Source organism: Eucyclogobius newberryi, unplaced genomic scaffold (assembly GCF_026437365.1).
Source record: "Eucyclogobius newberryi isolate DKJ021-1_F unplaced genomic scaffold, fEucNew1.0.hap1 SCAF_376, whole genome shotgun sequence".
Taxonomy (NCBI): domain Eukaryota; kingdom Metazoa; phylum Chordata; class Actinopteri; order Gobiiformes; family Gobiidae; genus Eucyclogobius; species Eucyclogobius newberryi.
This window is the reverse complement of record NW_027316030.1, coordinates 61,649-69,781: the sequence shown is the minus strand read 5'-3', so window position 1 is coordinate 69,781 and position 8,133 is coordinate 61,649.

The following is an 8,133-nucleotide window of genomic DNA, read 5'->3' as shown; positions in this document are numbered from 1 at the left end:
GTGTTTCAGGATCGTAACTGTGTTGTACGTGTTTCAGGATCGTAAACTGCGTTTTACGTGTTTCAGGATCGTAACTGCGTTGTACGTGTTTCAGGATCGTAACTGCGTTGTACGTGTTTCAGGATCGTAACTGCGTTGTACGTGTTTCAGGATCGTAACTGCGTTGTACGTGTTTCAGGTTCGTAACTGCGTTGTACGTGTTTCAGGATCGTAACTGCGTTGTACGTGTTTCAGGATCGTAACTGCGTTGTACGTGTTTCAGGTTCGTAACTGCGTTGTACGTGTTTCAGGATCGTAACTGCGTTGTACGTGTTTCAGGATCGTAACTGCGTTGTACGTGTTTCAGGATCGTAACTGCGTTGTACGTGTTTCAGGATCGTAAACTGCGTTGTACGTGTTTCAGGATCGTAACTGCGTTGTACGTGTTTCAGGATCGTAACTGCGTTGTACGTGTTTCAGGATCGTAACTGCGTTGTACGTGTTTCAGGATCGTAACTGCGTTGTACGTATTTCAGGATCGTAATTGCGTTGTACGTGTTTCAGGATCGTAAACTGCGTTGTACGTGTTTCAGGATCGTAACTGCGTTGTACGTGTTTCACGATCGTAACTGCGTTGTACGTGTTTCAGGATCGTAACTGCGTTGTACGTGTTTCAGGATCGTAACTGCGTTGTACGTGTTTCAGGTTCGTAACTGCGTTGTACGTGTTTCAGGATCGTAACTGCGTTGTACGTGTTTCAGGATCGTAACTGCGTTGTACGTGTTTCAGGTTCGTAACTGCGTTGTACGTGTTTCAGGATCGTAACTGCGTTGTACGTGTTTCAGGATCGTAACTGCGTTGTACGTGTTTCAGGATCGTAACTGCGTTGTACGTGTTTCAGGATCGTAAACTGCGTTGTACGTGTTTCAGGATCGTAAACTGCGTTGTACGTGTTTCAGGATCGTAACTGTGTTGTACGTGTTTCAGGATCGTAAACTGCGTTGTACGTGTTTTCAGGATCGTAAACTGCGTTGTACGTGTTTCAGGATCGTAACTGTGTTGTACGTGTTTCAGGATCGTAAACTGCGTTTTACGTGTTTCAGGATCGTAACTGCGTTGTACGTGTTTCAGGATCGTAACTGCGTTGTACGTGTTTCAGGATCGTAACTGCGTTGTACGTGTTTCAGGATCGTAACTGCGTTTGTACGTGTTTCAGGATCGTAACTGCGTTGTACGTGTTTCAGGATCGTAACTGCGTTGTACGTGTTTCAGGATCGTAACTGCGTTGTACGTGTTTCAGGTTCGTAACTGCGTTGTACGTGTTTCAGGATCGTAACTGCGTTGTACGTGTTTCAGGATCGTAACTGCGTTGTACGTGTTTCAGGATCGTAACTGCGTTGTACGTGTTTAAGGATCGTAAACTGCGTTGTACGTGTTTCAGGATCTTAAACTGAGTTGTACGTGTTTCAGGATCGTAAACTGCGTTGTACGTGTTTCAGGATCGTAACTGTGTTGTACGTGTTTCAGGATCGTAAACTGCGTTGTACGTGTTTCAGGATCGTAAACTGCGTTTGTACGTGTTTCAGGATCGTAACTGTGTTGTACGTGTTTCAGGATCGTAAACTGCGTTTTACGTGTTTCAGGATCGTAACTGCGTTGTACGTGTTTCAGGATCGTAACTGCGTTGTACGTGTTTCAGGATCGTAACTGCGTTGTACGTGTTTCAGGATCGTAACTGCGTTGTACGTGTTTCAGGATCGTAACTGCGTTGTACGTGTTTCAGGATCGTAACTGCGTTGTACGTGTTTCAGGATCGTAACTGCGTTTTACGTGTTTCAGGATCTTAAACTGCGTTGTACGTGTTTCAGGATCGTAACTGCGTTGTACGTGTTTCAGGATTCGTAACTGCGTTGTACGTGTTTCAGGATCGTAACTGCGTTGTACGTGTTTCAGGATCGTAACTGCGTTGTACGTGTTTCAGGATCGTAACTGCGTTGTACGTGTTTCAGGATCGTAACTGCGTTGTACGTGTTTCAGGATCGTAAACTGCGTTGTACGTGTTTCAGGATCGTAACTGCGTTGTACGTGTTTCAGGATCGTAAACTGCGTTGTACGTGTTTCAGGATCGTAACTGCGTTGTACGTGTTTCAGGATCGTAACTGCGTTGTACGTGTTTCAGGATCGTAAACTGCGTTGTACGTGTTTCAGGATCGTAACTGCGTTGTACGTGTTTCAGGATCGTAACTGCGTTGTACGTGTTTCAGGTTCGTAACTGCGTTGTACGTGTTTCAGGATCGTAACTGCGTTGTACGTGTTTCAGGATCGTAACTGTGTTGTACGTGTTTCAGGATCTTAACTGCGTTGTACGTGTTTCAGGATCGTAACTGTGTTGTACGTGTTTCAGGATCGTAACTGCGTTGTACGTGTTTCAGGATCGTAACTGCGTTGTACGTGTTTCAGGATCGTAAACTGCGTTGTACGTGTTTCAGGATCGTAACTGCGTTGTACGTGTTTCAGGATCGTAACTGCGTTGTACGTGTTTCAGGATCGTAACTGCGTTGTACGTGTTTCAGGATCGTAAACTGCGTTGTACGTGTTTCAGGATCGTAACTGCGTTGTACGTGTTTCAGGATCGTAACTGCGTTGTACGTGTTTCAGGATCGTAACTGCGTTGTACGTGTTTCAGGTTCGTAACTGCGTTGTACGTGTTTCAGGATCGTAACTGCGTTGTACGTGTTTCAGGATCGTAACTGCGTTGTACGTGTTTCAGGATCGTAACTGCGTTGTACGTGTTTCAGGATCGTAACTGCGTTGTACGTGTTTCAGGATCGTAACTGCGTTGTACGTGTTTCAGGATCGTAAACTGCGTTGTACGTGTTTCAGGTTCGTAACTGCGTTGTACGTGTTTCAGGATCGTAACTGCATTGTACGTGTTTCAGGATCGTAACTGCGTTGTACGTGTTTCAGGTTCGTAACTGCGTTGTACGTGTTTCAGGATCGTAACTGCGTTGTACGTGTTTCAGGATCGTAACTGCGTTGTACGTGTTTCAGGATCGTAAACTGCGTTGTACGTGTTTCAGGATCTTAAACTGAGTTGTACGTGTTTCAGGATCGTAAACTGCGTTGTACGTGTTTCAGGATCGTAACTGTGTTGTACGTGTTTCAGGATCGTAAACTGCGTTGTACGTGTTTCAGGATCGTAAACTGCGTTGTACGTGTTTCAGGATCGTAACTGTGTTGTACGTGTTTCAGGATCGTAAACTGTGTTTTACGTGTTTCAGGATCGTAACTGCGTTGTACGTGTTTCAGGATCGTAACTGCGTTGTACGTGTTTCAGGATCGTAACTGCGTTGTACGTGTTTCAGGATCGTAACTGCGTTGTACGTGTTTCAGGTTCGTAACTGCGTTGTACGTGTTTCAGGATCGTAACTGCGTTGTACGTGTTTCAGGATCGTAACTGCGTTGTACGTGTTTCAGGTTCGTAACTGCGTTGTACGTGTTTCAGGATCGTAACTGCGTTGTACGTGTTTCAGGATCGTAACTGCGTTGTACGTGTTTCAGGATCGTAACTGCGTTGTACGTGTTTCAGGATCGTAAACTGCGTTGTACGTGTTTCAGGATCTTAAACTGAGTTGTACGTGTTTCAGGATCGTAAACTGCGTTGTACGTGTTTCAGGATCGTAACTGCGTTGTACGTGTTTCAGGATCGTAACTGCGTTGTACGTGTTTCAGGATCGTAACTGCGTTGTACGTGTTTCAGGATCGTAACTGCGTTTTACGTGTTTCAGGATCTTAAACTGCGTTGTACGTGTTTCAGGATCGTAAACTGCGTTGTACGTGTTTCAGGATCGTAACTGCGTTGTACGTGTTTCAGGATCGTAACTGCGTTGTACGTGTTTCAGGATCGTAACTGCGTTGTACGTGTTTCAGGATCGTAAACTGCGTTGTACGTGTTTCAGGATCGTAACTGCGTTGTACGTGTTTCAGGATCGTAACTGCGTTGTACGTGTTTCAGGATCGTAACTGCGTTGTACGTGTTTCAGGATCGTAACTGCGTTGTACGTATTTCAGGATCGTAATTGCGTTGTACGTGTTTCAGGATCGTAAACTGCGTTGTACGTGTTTCAGGATCGTAACTGCGTTGTACGTGTTTCACGATCGTAACTGCGTTGTACGTGTTTCAGGATCGTAACTGCGTTGTACGTGTTTCAGGATCGTAACTGCGTTGTACGTGTTTCAGGTTCGTAACTGCGTTGTACGTGTTTCAGGATCGTAACTGCGTTGTACGTGTTTCAGGATCGTAACTGCGTTGTACGTGTTTCAGGTTCGTAACTGCGTTGTACGTGTTTCAGGATCGTAACTGCGTTGTACGTGTTTCAGGATCGTAACTGCGTTGTACGTGTTTCAGGATCGTAACTGCGTTGTACGTGTTTCAGGATCGTAAACTGCGTTGTACGTGTTTCAGGATCGTAACTGCGTTGTACGTGTTTCAGGATCGTAAACTGCGTTGTACGTGTTTCAGGATCGTAAACTGCGTTGTACGTGTTTCAGGATCGTAACTGTGTTGTACGTGTTTCAGGATCGTAAACTGCGTTGTACGTGTTTCAGGATCGTAAACTGCGTTGTACGTGTTTCAGGATCGTAACTGTGTTGTACGTGTTTCAGGATCGTAAACTGCGTTTTACGTGTTTCAGGATCGTAACTGCGTTGTACGTGTTTCAGGATCGTAACTGCGTTGTACGTGTTTCAGGATCGTAACTGCGTTGTACGTGTTTCAGGATCGTAACTGCGTTGTACGTGTTTCAGGATCGTAACTGCGTTGTACGTGTTTCAGGATCGTAACTGCGTTGTACGTGTTTCAGGATCGTAACTGCGTTGTACGTGTTTCAGGTTCGTAACTGCGTTGTACGTGTTTCAGGATCGTAACTGCGTTGTACGTGTTTCAGGATCGTAACTGCGTTGTACGTGTTTCAGGATCGTAACTGCGTTGTACGTGTTTCAGGATCGTAAACTGCGTTGTACGTGTTTCAGGATCTTAAACTGAGTTGTACGTGTTTCAGGATCATAAACTGCGTTGTACGTGTTTCAGGATCGTAACTGTGTTGTACGTGTTTCAGGATCGTAAACTGCGTTGTACGTGTTTCAGGATCGTAAACTGCGTTGTACGTGTTTCAGGATCGTAACTGTGTTGTACGTGTTTCAGGATCGTAAACTGCGTTTTACGTGTTTCAGGATCGTAACTGCGTTGTACGTGTTTCAGGATCGTAACTGCGTTGTACGTGTTTCAGGATCGTAACTGCGTTGTACGTGTTTCAGGATCGTAACTGCGTTGTACGTGTTTCAGGATCGTAACTGCGTTGTACGTGTTTCAGGATCGTAACTGCGTTGTACGTGTTTCAGGATCGTAACTGCGTTTTACGTGTTTCAGGATCTTAAACTGCGTTGTACGTGTTTCAGGATCGTAACTGCGTTGTACGTGTTTCAGGATTGTAAACTGCGTTGTACGTGTTTCAGGATCGTAAACTGCGTTGTACGTGTTTCAGGATCGTAACTGCGTTGTACGTGTTTCAGGATCGTAACTGCGTTGTACGTGTTTCAGGATCGTAACTGCGTTGTACGTGTTTCAGGATCGTAAACTGCGTTGTACGTGTTTCAGGATCGTAACTGCGTTGTACGTGTTTCAGGATCGTAAACTGCGTTGTACGTGTTTCAGGATCGTAACTGCGTTGTACGTGTTTCAGGATCGTAACTGCGTTGTACGTGTTTCAGGATCGTAAACTGCGTTGTACGTGTTTCAGGATCGTAACTGCGTTGTACGTGTTTCAGGATCGTAACTGCGTTGTACGTGTTTCAGGTTCGTAACTGCGTTGTACGTGTTTCAGGATCGTAACTGCGTTGTACGTGTTTCAGGATCGTAACTGTGTTGTACGTGTTTCAGGATCTTAAACTGCGTTGTACGTGTTTCAGGATCGTAACTGTGTTGTACGTGTTTCAGGATCGTAACTGCGTTGTACGTGTTTCAGGATCGTAAACTGCGTTGTACGTGTTTCAGGATCGTAAACTGCGTTGTACGTGTTTCAGGATCGTAACTGCGTTGTACGTGTTTCAGGATCGTAACTGCGTTGTACGTGTTTCAGGATCGTAACTGCGTTGTACGTGTTTCAGGTTCGTAACTGTGTTGTACGTGTTTCAGGATCGTAAACTGCGTTGTACGTGTTTCAGGATCGTAACTGCGTTGTACGTGTTTCAGGATCGTAACTGCGTTGTACGTGTTTCAGGTTCGTAACTGCGTTGTACGTGTTTCAGGATCGTAACTGTGTTGTACGTGTTTCAGGATCTTAAACTGCGTTGTACGTGTTTCAGGATCGTAACTGCGTTGTACGTGTTTCAGGATCGTAACTGCGTTGTACGTGTTTCAGGTTCGTAACTGTGTTGTACGTGTTTCAGGATCGTAAACTGCGTTGTACGTGTTTCAGGATCGTAACTGCGTTGTACGTGTTTCAGGATCGTAACTGCGTTGTACGTGTTTCAGGTTCGTAACTGCGTTGTACGTGTTTCAGGATCGTAACTGCGTTGTACGTGTTTCAGGATCGTAACTGTGTTGTACGTGTTTCAGGATCTTAAACTGCGTTGTACGTGTTTCAGGATCGTAACTGCGTTGTACGTGTTTCAGGATCGTAACTGCGTAGTACGTGTTTCAGGATCGTAACTGCGTTGTACGTGTTTCAGGATCGTAACTGCGTTGTACGTGTTTCAGGATCGTAACTGCGTTGTACGTGTTTCAGGATCGTAACTGCGTTGTACGTGTTTCAGGATCGTAACTGCGTTGTACGTGTTTCAGGATCGTAACTGCGTTGTACGTGTTTCAGGATCGTAAACTGCGTTGTACGTGTTTCAGGATCGTAACTGCGTTGTACGTGTTTCAGGATCGTAACTGCGTTGTACGTGTTTCAGGATCGTAAACTGCGTTGTACGTGTTTCAGGATCGTAACTGCGTTGTACGTGTTTCAGGATCGTAACTGCGTTGTACGTGTTTCAGGATCGTAACTGCGTTGTACGTGTTTCAGGATCGTAACTGCGTTGTACGTGTTTCAGGATCGTAACTGCGTTGTACGTGTTTCAGGTTCGTAACTGCGTTGTACGTGTTTCAGGATCGTAACTGCGTTGTACGTGTTTCAGGATCGTAACTGCGTTGTACGTGTTTCAGGATCGTAACTGCGTTGTACGTGTTTCAGGATCGTAACTGCGTTGTACGTGTTTCAGGTTCGTAACTGTGTTGTACGTGTTTCAGGATCGTAACTGCGTTGTACGTGTTTCAGGATCGTAACTGCGTTGTACGTGTTTCAGGATCGTAAACTGCGTTGTACGTGTTTCAGGATCTTAAACTGCGTTGTACGTGTTTCAGGATCGTAACTGCGTTGTACGTGTTTCAGGATCGTAAACTGCGTTGTACGTGTTTCAGGATCGTAAACTGCGTTGTACGTGTTTCAGGATCGTAACTGCGTTGTACGTGTTTCAGGATCGTAACTGCGTTGTACGTGTTTCAGGATCGTAACTGCGTTGTACGTGTTTCAGGATCGTAAACTGCGTTGTACGTGTTTCAGGATCGTAACTGCGTTGTACGTGTTTCAGGATCGTAAACTGCGTTGTACGTGTTTCAGGATCGTAACTGCGTTGTACGTGTTTCAGGATCGTAACTGCGTTGTACGTGTTTCAGGATCGTAAACTGCGTTGTACGTGTTTCAGGATCGTAACTGCGTTGTACGTGTTTCAGGATCGTAACTGCGTTGTACGTGTTTCAGGTTCGTAACTGCGTTGTACGTGTTTCAGGATCGTAACTGCGTTGTACGTGTTTCAGGATCGTAACTGTGTTGTACGTGTTTCAGGATCTTAAACTGCGTTGTACGTGTTTCAGGATCGTAACTGTGTTGTACGTGTTTCAGGATCTTAAACTGCGTTGTACGTGTTTCAGGATCGTAACTGTGTTGTACGTGTTTCAGGATCGTAACTGCGTTGTACGTGTTTCAGGATCGTAAACTGCGTTGTACGTGTTTCAGGATCGTAAACTGCGTTGTACGTGTTTCAGGATCGTAACTGCGTTGTACGTGTTTCAGGATCGTAACTGCGTTGTACGTGTTTCAGGATCGTAACTGC